Source organism: Anabrus simplex, chromosome 3 (assembly GCF_040414725.1).
Source record: "Anabrus simplex isolate iqAnaSimp1 chromosome 3, ASM4041472v1, whole genome shotgun sequence".
Lineage (NCBI taxonomy): Eukaryota > Metazoa > Arthropoda > Insecta > Orthoptera > Tettigoniidae > Anabrus > Anabrus simplex.
This window is the reverse complement of record NC_090267.1, coordinates 525,672,337-525,692,873: the sequence shown is the minus strand read 5'-3', so window position 1 is coordinate 525,692,873 and position 20,537 is coordinate 525,672,337. Positions and strand designations below refer to the sequence as shown.

At 43.6% G+C, this 20,537-nt stretch overlaps 1 protein-coding gene across 6 annotated transcripts in view; it reads right to left on the bottom strand.

Moving 5' to 3' along the window:
* Positions 1-20,537, bottom strand: part of kar (monocarboxylate transporter 10-like protein kar) — a 556,067-nt gene that overhangs the window by 355,486 nt on the left and 180,044 nt on the right. For 4 of the 6 annotated variants that reach the window (XM_068226773.1, XM_067143674.2, XM_067143678.2 and 1 more), the window contains one exon: positions 8,493-8,689. The exons of the other annotated variants lie outside the window; for them this stretch is intronic. The gene's annotated coding sequence lies outside the window, so the exon portion shown is untranslated. The remainder of the gene's footprint in view (positions 1-8,492; positions 8,690-20,537) is intronic. 6 annotated transcript variants of the gene reach the window in all.

Sequence of the window (20,537 nt, the reverse complement as noted above, 5' to 3'; positions counted from 1 at the left end):
CCATGTACAGAAAGACATTAATAAATAAATAAATAAATAAATAAATAAATAAATAAATAACAATAATGATGCAGAGCATCTTCTTGATCAGATAGCTGCTTGTTTCTACCGCGTGTTCTTCGCGAAAGTTAGCCGCTGTTTTACCTTGTTATGGCTGGATGCTTTGGTCCATTCCTCAAAGCATTCCATACTACCCTGAACAATGAGGTTTTCTAATTTAATGATTGGTTCTCGCTTAACAGTCAATGTACAGTGTGATCTCTCCACGATCACTGATAATACTACTGAGCTAACATCTGTAGTTAGCTTTTTTGAAGGGGGTGATCCATCTGCTAATCAACTAAACGTGTGCAAGCTAGATTGTACCATTTTTATAATAGGGTGAGTGATCTATTGTCTCTTAAATTAAGTGACCTTCAGGGGAAGGAGGCTAGTGCTCTTGTTGAACACCTGTCTAAAATGTCCAATAAGGTTAATCAATTGTTAACTGGGGCAGCGGCTCCCAAAACCGACCAGCCCACTGTGATAAACATCGCTAGCGAGGAGGGTTCTCCAAAAGGGGAAGAATGTTCTACATCTACGGTTACCCAACAGACGTCCGCACCTTTGGAAAAGGAGCCTGATCGTCGAACTTCTATCCCACACTTTTTGTAAATAATGTAGGCTCTGAATCAGCTTCTACGCACCTTAGGCCTTTACCTACTATGTCACCCGGGTTCAGTAGTTTGCCTCATCCTTTAGCGATGTTGCTTAGGGGTATTTCCAAGTTTTCCGTTAACTCTACTAGTGATGTAATTTCATTTCTAAGATTTTTGGTCGAGTTTCAGGACCACGCTCTTGTGTTTCGCTTTCCCCGTGTCAGATGCTTCAAACTATTTTTCCCTACTCCATAGGTGTCCTCTCGGACAAAATAGTTAGAGCAATTGCTGAACAGTCAACAATTGAAGATTTTCATGCACACCTCCTGGCAAACTTCATTCCCGCCCGGGCTAGGTCATCTCTAATTCGAAAGTACTATTACCGTGTACAGCGTCTGGATTAAAATCTTGCCGACTTCATCCAAGACATTAAGTTCTATACTAGGATATTGGCTCTCCATTTCCCAGCAGATCAAATTGTTCACGCCATTGTGGAAGGAATTTCACCATCCTATAGGTCATACATGTGTTTTGCGTCGCGTCCGCAAACTTTTGCCGAGTTAGAAGCGATGGCTGTCTCAGCTGAAGGGGTTAGATATGCGGACACACTACGTGTCGCGATGGAGCCCCTCCATCTTCAAGTAATCTTCGGCCTCCACTTCGCCGAAACACCGCAATCCGCAAATGTTATGCTTGTGGGTCTGCAGACCATCTCCGGAACAAGTGCCCTTTGATCAAATCCAACGGGGCAAAGAATGGAGCAGGGTCATCTCGAGGCTGTTTTAAATGCGGTGTTTTTGTCCATATTGCTAAGAATTGTCCTAATACTAATAGCACCCCCTCCTGTTCAACTTCTGGTGCACCTTCCAACAACAATCAAAAGTGACTAGCGGCATCGGCTAAGTCGGCGTGCCCACCTTCTTCAGGCTCGGCCCCTGTTAAATCCGACAAAAAATCAGGGAAAAGTCAGTTTTCTAATTTCTAATTTGAAGGTTTCAAAGAATGTCTTAGGATTGCGGCGGATTCCCCCGCTCCCGTACCATTTCTCAAAATTGAATTGAATAATGAACCTGTAACTGCTCGTTTAGACTCAGGCAGTGTTTGTTCCATTATTTCGGATGAATGGTACTCTAAATTAAAATCTGTTTTTAAATTTTCTTATTTTTGTTCGTCTTCGATTCAATATGTTTCGGCTAACTCATCTCCATTGGAAATTTTAGGTTCCCTGTATGCCAAAAATCGAATTTTGAAATTCACTCGGAAAATTAAACTGTTTGTGGCTAAGCACTGTCTTGCCCCATTATATTGGGAGCGGATTTCATGTCTCACACCGGTCTAGTGCTCGACATTCACAGCAAGCCGTGCACTTTCAAATTTGCAGGCAATTGTAAAATTCCTTTGTTAAAATGTAGCTCTGTGTCATGTTCATCTGTTTCGCCTGCCCAGGATGAGATGTTGTTAGACCTTAGACATCAACCTGAGGAGGAGGGTAATACTATTCGTAAGTTGTGTCAGTCATTTCCGGAGGTCTTCTCCGATACTCTTGGCGTTACTGCCCTTATCGAACACAAGATCGAGGTTACGGATCGATTCCTGTCCGATTTCCTCCTTATAGGTTATCTCCACCTAAAATGAAGGTTCTGAAAGAGATTATAGATCAGATGTTACAAGATGGTATAATTCGACCCTCTAAGTCGGCGTATTCATCGCCTATTTTCTAGTTCCGAAACCCCAAGGTGGCTTCAGGCCTGTGATTGACTATAGGGCTTTAAATCGGAAGGTGGTGTTACAATCTGTGCCCCTTCCAGACCTTCACTCTTGTTTCTCGTGGTTTCGGAACGCTAAATTCTTCACCATCTTAGACCTCACTCAGGCGTATAATCAGATCCCTCTAGCTGAAGAATCTAAACATCTGACAGCTTTTGCCACGGATTGGAACTTGTATGAGTACAACCGCGTGCCTTTCGTGCTCCCCACGGGAGCAGCTGTGCTTACGCGATTGCTAGATAGTATCGTCTCCGATATCAAATTTTAGTACTTATACCATTATCTTGATGACGTCGTCGTATTTTCTGAGATCTTTGAAGAACATCTACATCATCTGAAAGAGGTCCTGAGTCGCCTTCGTAAGGCAAGGTTAACGGTGAAGTTGTCCAAGGTTGCCTTCGCTAAGCCTTCCATGTCATTTCTAGGGCATATTGTGTCGCCCGATGGTGTCGCTGTAGATCATTCTAGAACACAGGCCATCCGTGATTTCAAACCTCCTAAGGACATCAAAGGTATTGCCAGATTCATTGGCATGGTGAATTTTTCAGGAAATTTATTCCTAACTTCGCTAATAGAGCGGCGCCCTTGAACTTGCTCCGTAGGAAAAGGCGTCAAATTTGAGTGGGTACCTTCTCAACAAGCCGCTTTCGAAGATCTCTAATTAGCTCTGTGTAATGCCCCTGTACTTGCCATGCCTGATTTCTCGAAGAAATTTATCTTCCAAACCGACGCGTCGTCGTCGGCGGTGGCTGCAGTCCTTCTTCAAGAGACTGAACTAGGGAGGCGACTCATTGCCTAAGCATCTAGGACTTTATCGGCTCAAGAATCCAAGTATTCCATTTATGAACTTGAAGGTTTGGCAGTCTTGTTTGCACTAGAAAAGTTCCGCCTCTATCTGGAACATGTCAAGTTCGACTTGGAGACAGATAACCAAGCCTTAAGTTGGGTCTTAGCTAGGCCGCGTCGCACTGGTCGCATAGCCCGCTAGGCCATCAGAATTTCTGCCTTCCAATTTGATGTTAGGCATATAAGAGGTACTGAAAATGTTGTAGCGGTCGGACTAAGCCGTACGTTTTCCAATGATGTAGAGCCCCTTGAACAGGAAGACAGTTCTTCACTTCCCGAGTCCATATCTCCTGGTGTAAATGCCATATTAACGGATGCTCCCATGTTGTTTAGGGATCTTGAAAAATATCAACGTGAAGATCCAGTGCTGGCTCCTATTATAGAAACCCTTTCTTCTGGGGAACATGCCGTCCCTTACGTATTGAGGAATGGTTTTTTTATGTTGCCCATCGGGGCATGATAAGAAGATGAAAGTTGTGGTTCCAGTTGTTCTTGTACCTATGATCTTCAAGTATTACCATGAGACCCTATTAGGGGGGCATTTAAGCATCTTCAAAACCCGAGAAAGGATCAGGGAGATGTTCGTTTGGAAAGGTATGGACGGTGAAATTCGTGAATTGGTAAAAGCCTGTAAATCTTGTTGGCTGAGTAAACCTACCATGTCCACTAAGCAAGGGCTATTGTCTTCTCAGCAAGCATCGCGCCCCATGGAGCGTCTTTATATCGACTACGTAGGACCCTTCCCCCAATCAAAGGGGAACGCCAACAAATTCATTCTTGTGTGCGTAGATGGTTTCACAAGATTTTCCTGGTTATTTCCGACTAAGCTGGCTACCGCTCAGTCCACTATTTCTTTTTTTTTATTCCATCTTTGCTTCTTTTGGTCCGTGTCAGTACATAGTTTCTGATAATGCCAAAGCCTTTACCTCCAATCTCTTCCATAAATTCTGTTTTGATTTATCCATCTTACATGTAACTATCTCAGCGTACTATCCTCAACCTTCTCCGGCTGAACGGGTCAATCGTAATGTGAGATCGGCTCTTATTGCCTACCATCATGACGATCACTCCAAGTGGGACACATCTCTGCATTGGTTAGCCTTCGCTTTGAATTCGGCGATTCATGAATCTCATAAGTTCACTCCAGCTTCACTGATGTTTCAGTTTGTACCCAACACGCCGCTCTCTAACCTTTGGTCTCTTAGTGATATTTTACCTGAGACAATAGATCCAGATAATGTTAGAGATCTATGGAAGAAGGCTAAGGCCAATCTTAAAATTTCTCATGAAAAGGTTAGGGAAAGATATGATCGAGGACGGAGGCCCACCAATTTAAAGGTAGGAGACCAAGTTATGGTCAAGAACTTTGTTCCCGCGGGCAAGCTTGCCCCCAGATTTCATGGACCGTGCACCGTTTTGGATTTCTTAACTCCGGTAACATTATTAGTGAGCAATCCAGCCACCGAGAGGATCTTTAGGGTTCACCTGTCTCAGCTGAAACCTGTGTAATGTAATTGTTAACTTGCCATCTGTGTCTTGCAACGGTGTAAAGGTTATATTTTCTATAAATGTTAGGCCTTCTGCCCTTTGTTTTCTCATTTGCTATGTATAAATATGTACGACCTTCCTCTCCGGTTACTCTGCTGTCCTTTCCCTTATGACCATTACCAAGCTCCCGTTTCCTGCTAAAACATACTAGTGGCATTAAGAAAGTCCACGCCGCTGGCCCCTCCGCCTCACCAACAAGATCGTACCCTAAAGCACAAGTTACCAACAACAATTCTGCCGCCGAGATTTTATTGTTTCAGTGCCCCGCAGCCCTTCGTCGCCTTACCGCCACCGTGGTGGGGTATGGGCCCACTCCACTCCCGTGATGTCCTCCGGTGTACGGCGCGCCGGAGTCTATCTCCCGGCCAAGGCCGATGTGCGGCGCACCATCTGCCAGCTTATCTCGGGACTGTAAACACACTTCGCCTCTGCGGCGTCCTTCAGCACGACTAACCCTCTCATAGTAGCGGGAGAGGTGTATCTCAGGGTACTTGAGGCTTCCGGGCGACCTCGACTGGACATTGGCAGCGGCGACTGGTCTGGCCGTCAAAATTAGCAACATGTATTTAGCAGTATACAACAAGAAAGAAACTCTTAAGTCTGGAATTTATCTAGTCATCCACAAAAAAAAACTTAGAAAAAAATTCTTTCTTCAAAATTCTTCTTCTATTCAACGTTAAGAGACCCTTTCATCTATTAATGTTTCTTCCGTGTACTTCAACAAATCTATTTGCAAGGAAGCAAACATTTTCTTCAAGTGATGATTAATGTTGGGTTAAACAAAACTTGGACTTTTGTTTTGGAAAATAATTTTCTTCAATATCGTTCTGCGTCACCCCTTGGAAGGACATTTGGGGGGGAGGTCTGTACCGCTTGGTACACCTATACGCCACACATTTGAATTTTCCGCCTTAAAGTACCCCTCAACAGCTGAAATTCTGAACTTTGAAACTGAATTTTTTCAACTGTTTATCAGAAGATGTCGCTGTGTTAATTTCGAATTGTTTTTGTTTAAAATTATCAAGAAGTGTGGATATTCTCTCACAGATGTCCCTACCGAAAACTATGATCATGCACCCTGGTGCGAAGTGAAGGAACTTTTCTTGAAGACATTTTGTATTCATAAGTTTGGTCTTTACTAAATGTTGTACTTTCATTTGTGGGTTGGCAATATTAATCTTTCTTTCCGCCAGTTTTGAAATTAGCCAATCGTAAATTTTTGTCATTAACTTTCAGCCAATGGCGTCTTTCTTCTCCAATGTTGATGTGTAACTGAAAGCTACCCAATAAACGACTGTGGGTGTGTCTTAATCATTCATGAAAGGTCTCGAATCTTCCCCGAGAGTATAAAAACTGCTGATTTTCCTGGCTCTCCGCCACTCGTACAACATCTAGGTTAGTGTATGGAAGTACAGCAGGAGGCGGGAAGCGCCTCTTTCGTCCGCCAGCAGCTCTTCTACAAGGTAATGGACTTTTAACTTCTTTATTTCTTGCTAGCTCAGCAGTTTAGCCCTCGGGGAAGGTCCGAAACCTTTTCAATGTAATCTACCTTTCTAAAAATGTAACTTAGTGCCGGCTTATGTAAAAGTTTCTTGTTACTTTAACGGTAAATCGGGGATAGAGAGTACTTTACCCTCTCGAGCTCCCCTTCATTTTGAGTTGAGGTGACTACGTTTTCATAACCGATTTTCTACTCTTCATGTATTAAAATTTTCTTATACGAGTCACCTCCCTAGTTTGGGAATAGCCCCTGTATCATCGGTCTAGTGCCCCTTAAGGTCTATAAGGCTTCATGTAGGAGTGCAAGCAACGCCTCCATTCATCTTGGCATTTTGGGCCATTTAATTAACCTATTATTTTTCTTTTAAGGCCCTGTAGGCTGGGTACGAGGTACTCCTGTTTAATTCTTGTAAGTTGTGCCTCGATGGCAAGTTATTGTAAAGTCTGGTATTGCCTTTAATAGGCTTGAAAAACTGAGAGCGGGTCAGCTCTTTCTTGTGTTTGAAAAGTGCTTCTGGGAGGCTTGAGGTTAAAAGTTGGGAGCAAGTGCTCCTTGAATGAAGGGGTGTTCTCCCTTTGAATAAATGAGTGTACCTTGGTAATGTTGGGCTAGTAGCTCAAGGGTTGTGTAACTGAGGCTCGAAGCCAGAACTTGTAAAGACCCCGAAACTTGTGCTTGCGTTTGTAAAGTTATCAGTGTACCTGTGTTGTTTTAATTGTTATTTCATCTAGTGAAAATTTGTTAAATCTTGTTGTCTATTGAAAATATAACCTTTATTGAAATTTTAATTCATCTTGTAGTTAGACCCATTCCAGCCCGCACCTTCTTTCACCTCTGCAATCCACGGATAACTCCGTAACAATAATGATACAGAGCAACTTCTTAATCAGATAGCTGCTTGTTTCTACCGCGTGTTCTTCGCGAAAGTTAGCCGCTGTTTTATCTTGTTATGGCTGGATGCTTTGGTCCATTCCTCAAAGCATTCCATACTACCCTGAACAATGAGGTTTTCTAATTTAATGAATGGTTCTCGCTTAACATTCAATGTACGGAGTGAAACTCGCCACAGCAATTTCTTAGAATGTACGAGGTCCCCATTCGAGTCGTTTGCCGCGTACTTCATTACCTGTGTGCTTTGCTGACATGAATGGGAACGGATTTAAATAATTTCCCGCTCTTTAGATTTATTCAAACGGAGGTGGTTCAAGGGTTCGTTTCCATGGTCTACTGGATTCTCATCGTGCGGTCATTATTCACTGATGAAATATTACTTTTGCAATCTTCAGCCATGAATGTTTAAAAACTTAGAGATTATAAGATACTGTAAATACTTATATCCTTTTAAATCCAAATTCCCCACTATTTTAGTTTTCAAATCAAAAGCTTAGCTTACTCAAAAATATTTGCAGGGAGAACTTGTGATCGCAATTAAAGAATGAAGCGTTCACTTCAAGGAAGTCGGAGAATACGTCGGTAAACCCACATCTCCTCGTATCTGCTGCACCACCCCTCCTCGTAAGATCCGATTAGTAAATATTGTTTCCTGCTGTCTAGGAAAATCACGTTCATATATCTAGTTGCATGAGCACTGGACGTCTATTTTCACCACAATGCTGAATTTGTATCGTGACTGGAAATGAGCTGGAGATGGGCCTCGTAAGCCAAACGAAACACATAACGACCCAAGTAAGGAAATACTGCAATATATGCGGTTCTTGCTAACATTAGACATTCGTTTGCATATCACCACTACCAAGAACATGTCCATATGGAGATAGTCTGCAATAGCTTTTCCTTCATTCATCGCAATACTACAATACTCCACGACCTGGATTGTAAGTGCGAAAAGGGGAGAAGATCCTTCCAACAGATACTTAAATTCTACTTAAATGTTTTTTCCCACACACAACAAGAAAGGACCCAAAAACCTCAAGGAGCAGGTAGGTAATAATCAATAAAGCCTATTTGGAAACGTAAGCAGAGGGTGGAGTTTAAGGCATGCGCAGAGAGCACGAGAGAACAGGATAGCATTTCGCCATCTTTAAATTCATATAAGCATTCAAAGAGTAAAACAAACGGGAGGAATGGATCAGATAAAAGGGCGAATCATGCCAACAATAAAGGAAAGAAGTCATAATTAAAATATAAGGTATCTCAAAGCTGATATACGCCCCGTTAAACTTGTCACTTACCCACGAATGAACATGCAGACACCCAAATATGAGTTACAACTGGTGGCCAGCCTCCATTTGGAGAAAGTCGGATGCTCACTTGATAGACGAGACGATATACAACCAAGGCCTAGCCGTCTCATCACCACCCTCAAACTCCACCGTATGGTCCAGCACGAGCTATTTCAGACCACACAGTCGTAACATAAAACTTCGATCTGAAACCACAAGAAAGGATTCGCTCAATTACATGTACAGAATAACGGGTCACGTGCTAAACTCATGCTAAACGTGAGAAAACAACAAAATTATCCATCAATTGAGGCGAAACCTCTCAAGTCCAAGATATCAAGGAACATTAAGACCTTAAAACAACCATCCCGAAGATAAATTATTAAAGTTACAGCAAGATGCTAGGGACTGGCAGAAGCTCAAATGATATCATCACCATCAGTGTCCCAAGATGCGAACAAAAGTAAATGTCTCGAATGTGCAAAATATAATATCAGTTTAAAAAGAAGTGTGAACACACATCATCTAGACTAATCTACGTCCTTGCAAAGGAGACGTACTTCTTTGAAGACATAAGACTTAGACTGGTACTTTCAGCGACAAGGAGTTACACGGAGTTGCTTCAGGAACTGCAATAAAAGAGGGCTATTCAACTGATGCGATGATAAACAGGGAATGGGCGCGTGGAGGACATGATCTGAGGCACACAGTGATCAGGATTGCAGTACACGGGTTCCACAATATGGTATGCAAAACGTTGGGATTTCAGAAGCCGAGACCAAGCTGGGTATGTGTCTTCGGCGACCAACGATGTGAAATACACTATGCCATCAAATGTGTTCGTAGGAAAGGAAGCATGGCACTGATAATGTATTGCACGCATTGGATGTATATTGTTATTATTGCTGTTGTTTATTTGAGTGCACACAGTACGACCATTTGGTTGCAAAGTTAAGAACGCCGTGCCGCCTCCATCTTCGAAGAGAGTCAAGGAGATGGTATCTGGTAGAGTAGTATAAGTCAGGGATTCTGGCGCCCGCTCCACCTCTTCCTCCCGAGGGGCCTTCCCTGGTGCCCGCTCCTCCTCCTCTCGGGGGGCCTTCCCAGGGGCCTCCTCCTCCGCAGCCAGGGGCCTCTTCCAGTGCTGCCAACTTAACCTTACTAGCGCGAAATTTGAATTGGTAAACAAAGCCACGTGCTTTTTGACGGACAACAACGCATCGCTAACCTCACTGCTGCCATCTTGACGGGCTTAAACCTATGTGCTGCCAACTTAACCGCACTAGCGCGAGATTTGAATCGGTAAACAAATCCACGTGCTTTTTTGACAGCCACGTGCTGTTTCGACAGCTATCATCGACAACAACGCATCGCTAACGTCAGTGCTGCTATCTTGACGGGCCTAAACCTCAGTGCTGCCAACTTAACCTTACTACCGCGAGATTTGAATCGGTAAACAAAACCACATGCTTTTTTGACAGCTCTCATCCAACATCTTTAATCAACAGAGCACCGTGCTGGCTTCTTTAGCTACATACCTTTAAATGTGGTGGCGGCAATTTGCAAAATTCCACGTGCTCTTGTTTGGAAACAAACTCACGGTTTTTTTGACAGCTGTCATCCGCCATCTTGCATCACAAACCTCACTGCTGCACTCTTTAGCTACATACCTTTTAAATGTGGTACTGGAAAATTCCACGTGCTCTTGTTTGGAAACAAACTCACGTGCTTTTTTGACAGCTGTCATCTGCCATCTTTAATCAACAGAGCACCGTGCTGCTATCATGCGGGCAATTTCGTCAGCTGTCATCCGCCATCTTTAATCAACAGAACACCGTGCTGCCCTCTTTATGGCCACTACCTTAAGCATGTAGTAGCGGGCAATTTGAAAAGTTCCGTTAGCTGTCATCCGCCATCTTTAATCAACAGAGCACCGTGCTGCCATCTTTAGCTACTACCTTTCGAAGTGTGGTGGCGGCACATTCCACGTGCTCTTGTTTGGAAACAAACTCACGTGCTTTTTAGACAGCAGTCATCCGCCATCTTGCGTCACAAACCTCAGTGCTGCACTCTTTAACTACATACCTTTGAAATATGGTGGCGGATAATTTTTAAAATAATTCTACAGCACCCATCTCTCGACGATAATTGCACAAGATGGTGGCTATACATGACTCCTTAAGGGTGCTTACGCAAGGTCGCTGCTATACATAGGTTCTTATGAGACTCCCTAGGGATGCTTGCGCAAGATGACGGCTGCTCTTATGAGACGGCTTAAGGGTCCTTGCACACGATGGCTTGAGACTCCCTAAGGATGCTTGCGCAAGATGGCGGCTATACACGACTCTTTATCAGACGCCTTAAGGGTGCTTGCGCAAGATGGCTGCTGCTCTTATGAAGAAAGCTAGCTTAGAGGCTAACGTGTCGTGCTAGTTCGATTCATTAAATTTGGGGTTTAAATGCAAAATGTTAAATATCTCGAAAACGGTGCATCGTAGAGCAAAACGGACAGAATTTTTCTGCCCAATACCGAAGTTCGCAGTATGAGGAACATGATAGTATAGGAAAAACATAGTCTAATGAATGAGATCAACGGTTCGTTTCCTACTTAGGCCCTTTGGCATTTGCTCTGTTTTAGCTTTTATTGAAGCAAGTCTTCGTAACATGATCAGGCCTAGCTATGGCAGAGAGTATAACGTGCCGCGCCAGTTCGATTCATTAAATTTGGGGCTTAAATGCAAAATGTTAAATATCTCGAAAACGGTACGTCGTAGAGCAAAACGGACAACATTTTTCTGCCCAATACCGAGGTTCGCAGTATCAGGAACATGATAGCATAAGAAAAACATAGTCTAATGATGAGATCAACGGTTCGATTCCTACTTAAGCCCTTTGGCATTGGCAGCTATCTAATTCTACAATATGGCGGCTATACATAGCTTCTTATGAGACAGCTTAAGGGAGCTTGCACAAGATGGCTTGAGACTCCCTAGGGATGCTTACGCAAGATGGCGGACACAAAATAGTGGCTATACATAGCTCCTTATGAGACAGTCTAGGGGTGCTCGCACAAGATGGCGGCTACTCTTATGAAGAAAGCTAGCCTAGACGCTACTGCGCAAGATGACGGCTACTGTTATGCATGCGGTGGAGAGCAATTTGAAATTCAATGTGTTTAATCAACAGAGCACCGTGCTGCTATCTTTAGCTACTACCTTTAAAATGTGGTGGTTGTAATTTGAAAAATTCTTTTAGCAGCTATCATCTTTAAACAATGGCGGCTATACATAGGCTGTTAAGGTCTCATCATTCTCCTGCTCTTCCTCCACCTCCTTCTACTCCACCTCTTATGTCAAGGCATAGCTTTATATCTCTAAAGAACAAGTTTAAACCTGCATCACGAAGGCAAGAGTGTGCAGCGATAACATCATCGTGCATGTCTAGACTTGCGAAACATAACAAGACTAGAATCGATGTCGATAACCTCAGCATGTGATCAGAACAATGATTGATGTGCTCAGAACACTACATAAGTGATTAAGACTAGAATCGAACAATGTACTCGATACAACATGTGTTTAGAACATGTTAGGGGATAGCTTTGTTCTAAGATCAGATTGAAACATAATAAGACTAGAATCGAACACTGTAATCGATGTTGTTAACTTCATCATGTGATCAGAACATTGTTTGATGTGTTCAGAGCAAAAGTACAATTTCAATGATTTGCGCGCTGTAAAAAATCAAAAACACACTGTGCACATATCGCGAAGCTAACTCGCTTAGTAAACGATATTGCAAAAGTACAACTTCATTTATTTACCTAGTGTAAAAATCGAAAACACACTGTGCACATATTGCGTAGCTAACTCGTTCAGTAAACGATATTGCAAAAGTACAACTTCAATGATTCGCCTAGTGTAAAAAATCAAAAACACACTGTGCACATACTGCGTAGCCAACTCGCTTGGTAAACGATATAGCAAAAGTACAACTTCAAATGATTTACCTTCTATCATTCGTCTTGTGCGAAAATAAAACGCTACAGAAAAATTATACTGCGTAGCCAACTCGCTCGGAAAACGATAATCTGATTTAGTTACAATAGAAAAAACATAGATTCAAACCCTGTTCTATTATCGCAAACACGAAGAGTAAAATTAAACAGAACGATTGGTGCTATAAGAAATACATTGGTTACATTTAAGTCCCTAGCAGTCGAACAAGTTATCGCAAAAACATGTAACATGAAATATTAGTCAATCTGTTGACATGGGTTACAAGCATGTAGCTCATGCGGAACGATACAACATGTGTTTAGAACATTGCTTGATGTGTTCAGAACATTAAATAAGTGATGAAGACTAGAACAGAACACTACTCGATACAACATGTGTTTAGAACATGTCACGGGATACCTTTGTTCTCCGAAGATCAGACTGAAACATAACAAGACTAGAATCGAACACTGTAATCGATGTTGTTACTTCAACACGTGATCAGAACATTCTTTGATGTGTTCAGAGCAAAAGTACAATTTCAATGATTTACCTAGTGTAAAAATAAAAAACACTGTGCACATATCGCGTAGCTAACTCGCCCAGTAAACGATATTGCAAAAGTACAACTTCAATGATTTGTCTAGTGTAAAAATCAAAAACACATTGTGCACATACTGCGTAGCCAACTCGCTCGGTAAACGATATAGCAAAAGTACAACTTCAAATGATTTACCTTCTATCATTCGTCTTGTGCGAAAATCAAAAACTACTGAAAAAGCTATACTGAGTAGCCAACTCGCTCGGTAAACGATAATCTGATTTAGTTACAATTGAAAAAAACATAGATTCAAACCCTATCCTATTATCGCAAACACGGAGAGTAAAATTAAACAGAACGATTGGTGCTATAAGAAATACATTGGTTACATTGAAGTCCCTAGCAGTCGAACAAGTTATCGCATAAACATGAAATATCAGTCAATCTGTTGGCATGGGTTACAATCATATAGCTTATGCGGGAAGTAAAATTAAACAGAACGCTAGTGCTATAAGAAATACTCTGTTTACATTTAAGTCCCTAGCTGTTGAAAAAGTTATTACATAAATATGTAACATGAAATATCGGTTCGGAAATATATTGTTTCAATCTGCTGGCATGAGTTACAAGCATGTAGCTTGTGCAGGCGAGGGCTACTATGCAAAATGCTGAGTTGAAAAATAATCGTGATAGGGAATGGAACCCAGGGGTTACGTCTTATCGTAAGGGCAAAAGGACTCTTCCTCTACCTCCTGCTCCTGACTGCGTCCTCCTCCTCCTAGGGCTAATGGGCTAAAGGGCCAAAGGGCTCATATACCACCTCACCACACCCACTTCCTCCCGGAAGGAGTTAGCTGAAGTTGATACATTTTTAACTTAAAATTCCCGAGGTGCGATGAGTTGCGTTTACCTAACAGAAATCAGTATCTGCTTGATTGTTTTAAGTGTTTGGAACACTGAACTTTTCAAAATAGCAGCAGTGAGTTTAGCGATGTTCTTTTGTTGGATTTTAAATTCCGCGCTACAACATGCATAAGGTAGCAGCCTTGCGGTTTATGCCCGTCAAGATGGCAACAGTAAGGTTAGCGATGCTATATTGTCCTTCAAAGTGAGGTTAGGGTCCGTCAAGAAGACAGCTGTCAAAAAAGCACGTGGCTTTGTTTATGTTTATGATCATGTTACGAAGACTTGCTTCAATACAAGCTAAACCAGAGCAAATGCCAAAGGGCCTAAGTAGGAACCGAACCGTTGATCTCATAATTAGACTGTGTTTTTCCTATGCTATCATGTTCCTCATACTGCGAAGCTCGGTATTGGGCAGAAAAAGTTTGTCCGTTTTGCTCTACGATACACCGTTTTCGAGATATTTAACATTTTGCATTTAAGCCCCAAATTTAATGAATCGAACTAGCACGGCACGTTAGCCTCTAAGCTAGCTTTCTGCATAAGAGCAGCAGCCATCTTGCGCAAGCACCCTTAAGGCGTCTCAAAAGGAGTCGTGTGTATCCGCCATCTTGCGCAAGCATCCTTAGGGCGTCTCAAGCCATCTTGTGCAAGGACCCTTAAGATGTCTCATAAGAGCAGCCGTCATATTTCGCAAGCATCCCTAGGGCGTCTCATAAGGAGCCATGTATAACCGCCATCTTGCGCAAGCATCCCTAGGGCGTCTCATAAGGAGCCATGTATAAGCGCCATCTTGCGCAAGGGCGTCTCATAAGAACCTATGTATAGCAGCGATCTTGCGTAAGCACCCTTAAGGAGTCATGTATAGCCACCATCTTATGCAATTATCGTCGAGAAATGGGTGCTGTAGAATTTTTTTAAAAATTATCCGCCACCATATTTCAAAGGTATGTAGCTAAAGAGTGCAGCACTGAGGTTCGTGATGCAAGATGGCGGATGACAGCTGTCTAAAAAGCACGTGAGTTTGTTTCCAAACAAGAGCACGTGGAATTTGCCGCCACCACTTTTCGAAAGGTAGTAGCTAAAGATGGCAGCACGGTGCTCTATTGATTAAAGATGGCGGATGACAGCTAACGGAACTTTTCAAATTGCCCGCTACTACATGCTTAAGGTAGTGGCCATAAAGAGGGCAGCACGGTGTTCTGTTGAATAATAATAATAATAATAATAATAATAATAATAATAATAATAATAATAATAATAATAATAATAATAATAATAATAATAATAATAGTACGGCCTCAGCTACCGTGTGCAGACATTTCGATTTGACGCCATCTGGCTGTCTGCTCGTCAATTTCGACGTTCCGTTTTACTCTAGAACCGATAGATGGCAGACAGAGTAAACCGGATCTCTCTTGGGCGTCTATGGCTGAGATTATATTAATTTTGTCATGTAAATACCAAAGGTATCACCACAGATCTTTTACATGCCGACATCGTACGACATGGAGTGTCGAATGGACTTTTTCCTCCCTTCAAAAATCCGACTACCTCTTCCGGGTTTGAACCGGATGACGGCTGACGAAATTGCCCGCATGATAGCAACACGGTGCTCTGTTGATTAAAGATGGCGGATGACAGCTGTCAAAAATGCTCGTGAGTTTTTTCCAACAAGAGCACGTGGGATTTGCCACCACCACATTGCATTGGTATGTAGCTAAAGAGTGCAGCACTGAGGTTTCGATGCAAGATGGCGGCTGACAGCTGTCAAAAACACGTGAGTTTGTTTCCAAACAAGAGCACGTGGAATTTGCCGCAACCACATTTCAAAAGGTAGTAGCTAAAGATGGCAGCACGGTGCTCTGTTGATTAAAGATGGCGAATGACAGCTAACGGAACTTTTCAAATTGCCCGCTACTACATGCTTAAGGTAGTGGCCATAAAAAGGGCAGCACGGTGTTCTGTTGATTAAAGATGGCGGATGACAACTGACGAAATTGCCCGCATGATAGCAGCACGGTGCTATGTTGATTAAACATGGCGGATGACAGCTGTCAAAAAAGCACGTGAGTTTGTTTCCAAACAAGAGCACGTGGGATTTGCTGCCACCACATTTAAAGGTATGTACCTAAAGAGGGCAGCACGGTGCTCTCTTGATTAAAGATGGCTGCTGTTACGTGGAATTTGCCGTCACCACAATTCATCTAAAGAGCGCAGTACTGCGCTCTGTCGATTAAAGATGGCTGCTGTCAAAAGGCATTTTTGAAATTATCCGCCACCAAATTTCAAAGGTATGTAGATAAAGAGGGCAGCACGGACCTCTGTTGATTAAAGATGGTGGATGAGAGCTGTCAAAAAAGCATGTGGCTTTGTTTACCGATTCAAATGTCGCGGTAGTAAGGTTAAGTTGGCAGCACTGAGGTTTAGGCCCGTCAAGATAGCAGCACTGACGTTAGCGATGCGTTGTTGTCGATGATAGCTGTCAAAAAAGCACGTTTATTTGTTTACCGATTCAAATCTCGCGCTAGTGAGGTTAAGTTGGCAGCACTGAGGTTTAGGCCCGTCAAGATGGCAGCAGTGACGTTAGCAATGCGTTGTTGTCTGTCAAAAAGCACGTGGCTATCAAAGAAAGCACGTGGCTTTGTTTACCAATTCAAATTTCGCGCTAGTAAGGTTAAGTTGGCAGGACTGGAAGAGGCGCCTGGCTGCGGAGAAGGAGGCCCCTGGAAGGACCCCGGGGGAGGAGGTGGAGCGGGCCCCTCGGGAGGAGGAGGTGGAGCGGGCGCCTGAGAGCCGGAGGTGGAGCAGGCGCCAGAATCCCTGACTTATACTACTTGGTAGAAAGAAAAACTCTCCACGGCAGATGTGACCTGTCAGTATATAAGGGCCATTGTTGAACAACACAGCATATCCAAGACTAATCTGAAACCATTGGTTATATTGATAGTATGTTCGATTGTCCAGATCTTAGCTTCATGAGGGAGTGAGCTAGTTGCAGTTTTGTGTACGGTCCTTCAATATCGTACTGCTCTGGAACACCCTCCTGGATACCATGTTATCACATTCAAAACGTTCAACGTTTCGATAACTCCTACCTATGTCAACTTCCCTGAAATGTCCTCATTCAAAAACGTCCGTATTTAAAGCGTCCTCAGTCTTGAAAGGTTTATTTAATTGAAACGTTGAAGAAACAAAATACCCATATCCATGGTTCTTGAGTAAATGTCCAACATGAAAGAAATGAAAATACAGATAAATTATTGGAACATTCTTAAGAAATGTATTCTGATATTAAACTTTAATACAAAGCACTTTGTCGTGACATGTGATATGATGGTAATACTGGTGATTTCCTACTTTGGTTATTAAGGTACTAACCACATTACTGGCGTGCAGCAATGACAGGAAATGTTCACCTTCGCCCTCGTCTTCCCAGCCATTTGCAAGTGGTGTGATCTGCGAGGATGAAGATGGCACAAGAATCCAAGAAAAGTACATTTTAATCGAAACAGACTTTCAACGTTTTAGGTCGTGTTACGTACATGTAGTACGTGTTGAAGAGATGTTAAGTACAGAACAAAAATGGCCAGCCGGACACCAGTGGGATCCGAACCAACAATGCGGTCGTGAAAATTCAATATTCATTAAAAGTACATTTTAACGTATCTGGTTCTGAGTAGTCCACGTTAATCACTCAAACGTACCGACGTTTCCAAACACAACAAATTCCGTAGTTGGCAACGGCTTGATGAAACAGTGATTTCGGTATTTATGAATGAATGAATGAAAACCTACAACTTGTTATCCAGTCAGGGATGGAATGAATGAAGCCCCCATCCTGCGGCGAGGATAGGAATTGTGCCGGCTCAATTTACAGTTTGTAAAATGTACTTTTAGGTTTTACAATGCACAGAATAAAGAAGACGAAGAAGGAGATGGAAAATAAAACGAGCAACATATAAACTGAAGGGCCTGTCCTTTCAAAGTGTCATATTCAGTGAACCGTACTCTCGAACTTATTTTGTGCGAATATATAAAGTTTGTTATAAAATGTTTTATGGACTTACCTACTATGAACGACTGGCTAGCCTCGCCTATGAATTAGTATTAGAATAAAATTGTTGTGCCCGAAAAACGGACTCGAAGTGAGAAATCACCCACTGACTCGATGAAAGGTTTTCGACCGTGATTTCCCCAACTATCTCTTCGAACGCCAGGAGCATGCAGCTTGTCTAGAGCCAATCCACACTCAGCATGTTTATGCCTCTACTAGTAGCCCTACATATGTCTGTCTTCGTCATTCGAAATACACTGACTGACAGAGCAAATGCAACACCAGGAAGGAGTGGTCAGAACTTTATGCCAATTGCAGGGTAGAGTGACGTCACTGAGGTATGCTCATGATGTGAAATGCGCCGCTGTGCTGCGCACGTAGCGAACGATAAATGGGACACGGCGTTGGCGAATGGCCCACTTCGTACCGTGATTTCTCAGCCGACAGTCATTGTAGAACGTGTTGTCGTGTGCCACAGGACACGTGTATAGCTAAGAATGCCAGGCCGCCGTCAACGGAGGCATTTCCAGCAGACAGACGACTTTAGGAGGGGTATGGTGATCGGGCTGAGAAGGGCAGGTTGGTCGCTTCGTCAAATCGCAGCCGATACCCATAGGGATGTGTCCACGGTGCAGCGCCTGTGGCGAAGATGGTTGGCGCAGGGACATGTGGCACGTGCGAGGGGTCCAGGCGCAGCCCGAGTGACGTCAGCACGCGAGGATCGGCGCATCCGCCGCCAAGCGGTGGCAGCCCCGCACGCCACGTCAACCGCCATTCTTCAGCATGTGCAAGACACCCTGGCTGTTCCAATATCGACCAGAACAATTTCCCGTCGATTGGTTGAAGGAGGCCTGCACTCCCGGCGTCCGCTCAGAAGACTACCATTGACTCCACAGCATAGACGTGCACGCCTGGCATGGTGCCGGGCTAGAGCGACTTGGATGAGGGAATGGCGGAACGTCGTGTTCTCCGATGAGTCACGCTTCTGTTCTGTCAGTGATAGTCACCGCAGACGAGTGTGGCGTCGGCGTGGAGAAAGGTCAAATCCGGCAGTAACTGTGGAGCGCCCTACCGCTAGACAACGCGGCATCATGGTTTGGGGCGCTATTGCGTATGATTCCACGTCACCTCTAGTGCGTATTCAAGGCACGTTAAATGCCCACCGCTACGTGCAGCATGTGCTGCGGCCGGTGGCACTCCCGTACCTTCAGGGGCTGCCCAATGCTCTGTTTCAGCAGGATAATGCCCGCCCACACACTGCTCGCATCTCCCAACAGGCTCTACGAGGTGTACAGATGCTTCCGTGGCCAGCGTACTCTCCGGATCTCTCACCAATCGAACACGTGTGGGATCTCATTGGACGCCGTTTGCAAACTCTGCCCCAGCCTCGTACGGACGACCAACTGTGGCAAATGGTTGACAGAGAATGGAGAACCATCCCTCAGGACACCATCCGCACTCTTATTGACTCTGTACCTCGACGTGTTTCTGCGTGCATCGCCGCTCGCGGTGCTCCTACATCCTACTGAGTCGATGCCGTGCGCATTGTGTAACCTGCATATCGGTTTGAAATAAACATCAATTATTCGTCCGTGCCGTCTCTGTTTTTTCCCCAACTTTCATCCCTTTCGAACCACTCCTTCTTGGTGTTGCATTTGCTCTGTCAGTCAGTGTATATTGTACCAGAAACGCTGGTCCAAGAAGGAGTTCCCGATGTTTGAAATCGAACTAAGAACCTTGCGCTACCACCCAGCAGGCTACAGCAGGTCAGCTGAGAGCAACGTGGAACATGTGACGTCACGTCCTGCATATCTTCGCCAAGGCTCAGCCGAGAGAACATTCTAAACGTTCTATTACTAATAACTTTTTTTGGATCAGAGTACAATTAATTCTATATTTTGCTATTTGCTTTAAGTCGCACCGATACAGATAGGTCTTGTGGCGACGATGGGAGAGGAAAGTCCTAGGAATGGGAAGGAAGCGGCCGTGGCCTTAATTAAGGCACAGCCCCAGCATTTGCCTGGTATGAAAATGGGAAACCACGGAAAAACATCTTCAGGGTTGCCGACAGTGGGGTTCGAACCCACTATCTCCCGGATGCGAGCTCACACCTGCGCGCTCCTAACCGCACGGCCAACTCACCCGGTAGTACAATTAAAAGCACAACGTCATCATGTTAACCGATATTTTTATCATCATAGTCCGTAAGTTTGAAGAAAATTCAACCAAGCTTAAAGGAGATATTCAATAAAATGTAATAGCCAAGAATCTGGTATAAAAGGAAGGCAAGATTGCATGTCGATGTCAGGCAACTCGAGGCCGGACGGTCGACTGGTGGCCGTATATCGAGCAGCTGCGTGCTAAGAAAACTTTAACTCTGCGATAATCTGTGTCGGACATAGAAATTCTCAACACCATTCGCGAGTGAAAGAGAAATTTCCAACGCGAATTTAAACAGATAAATTTACTTGTACTTCAAGTGATTAACTATTTCTGAGACCAACTCGAGTGTTATTAGAACTTGTATTATTTTCTCACGAGTGGAACATTCCTTC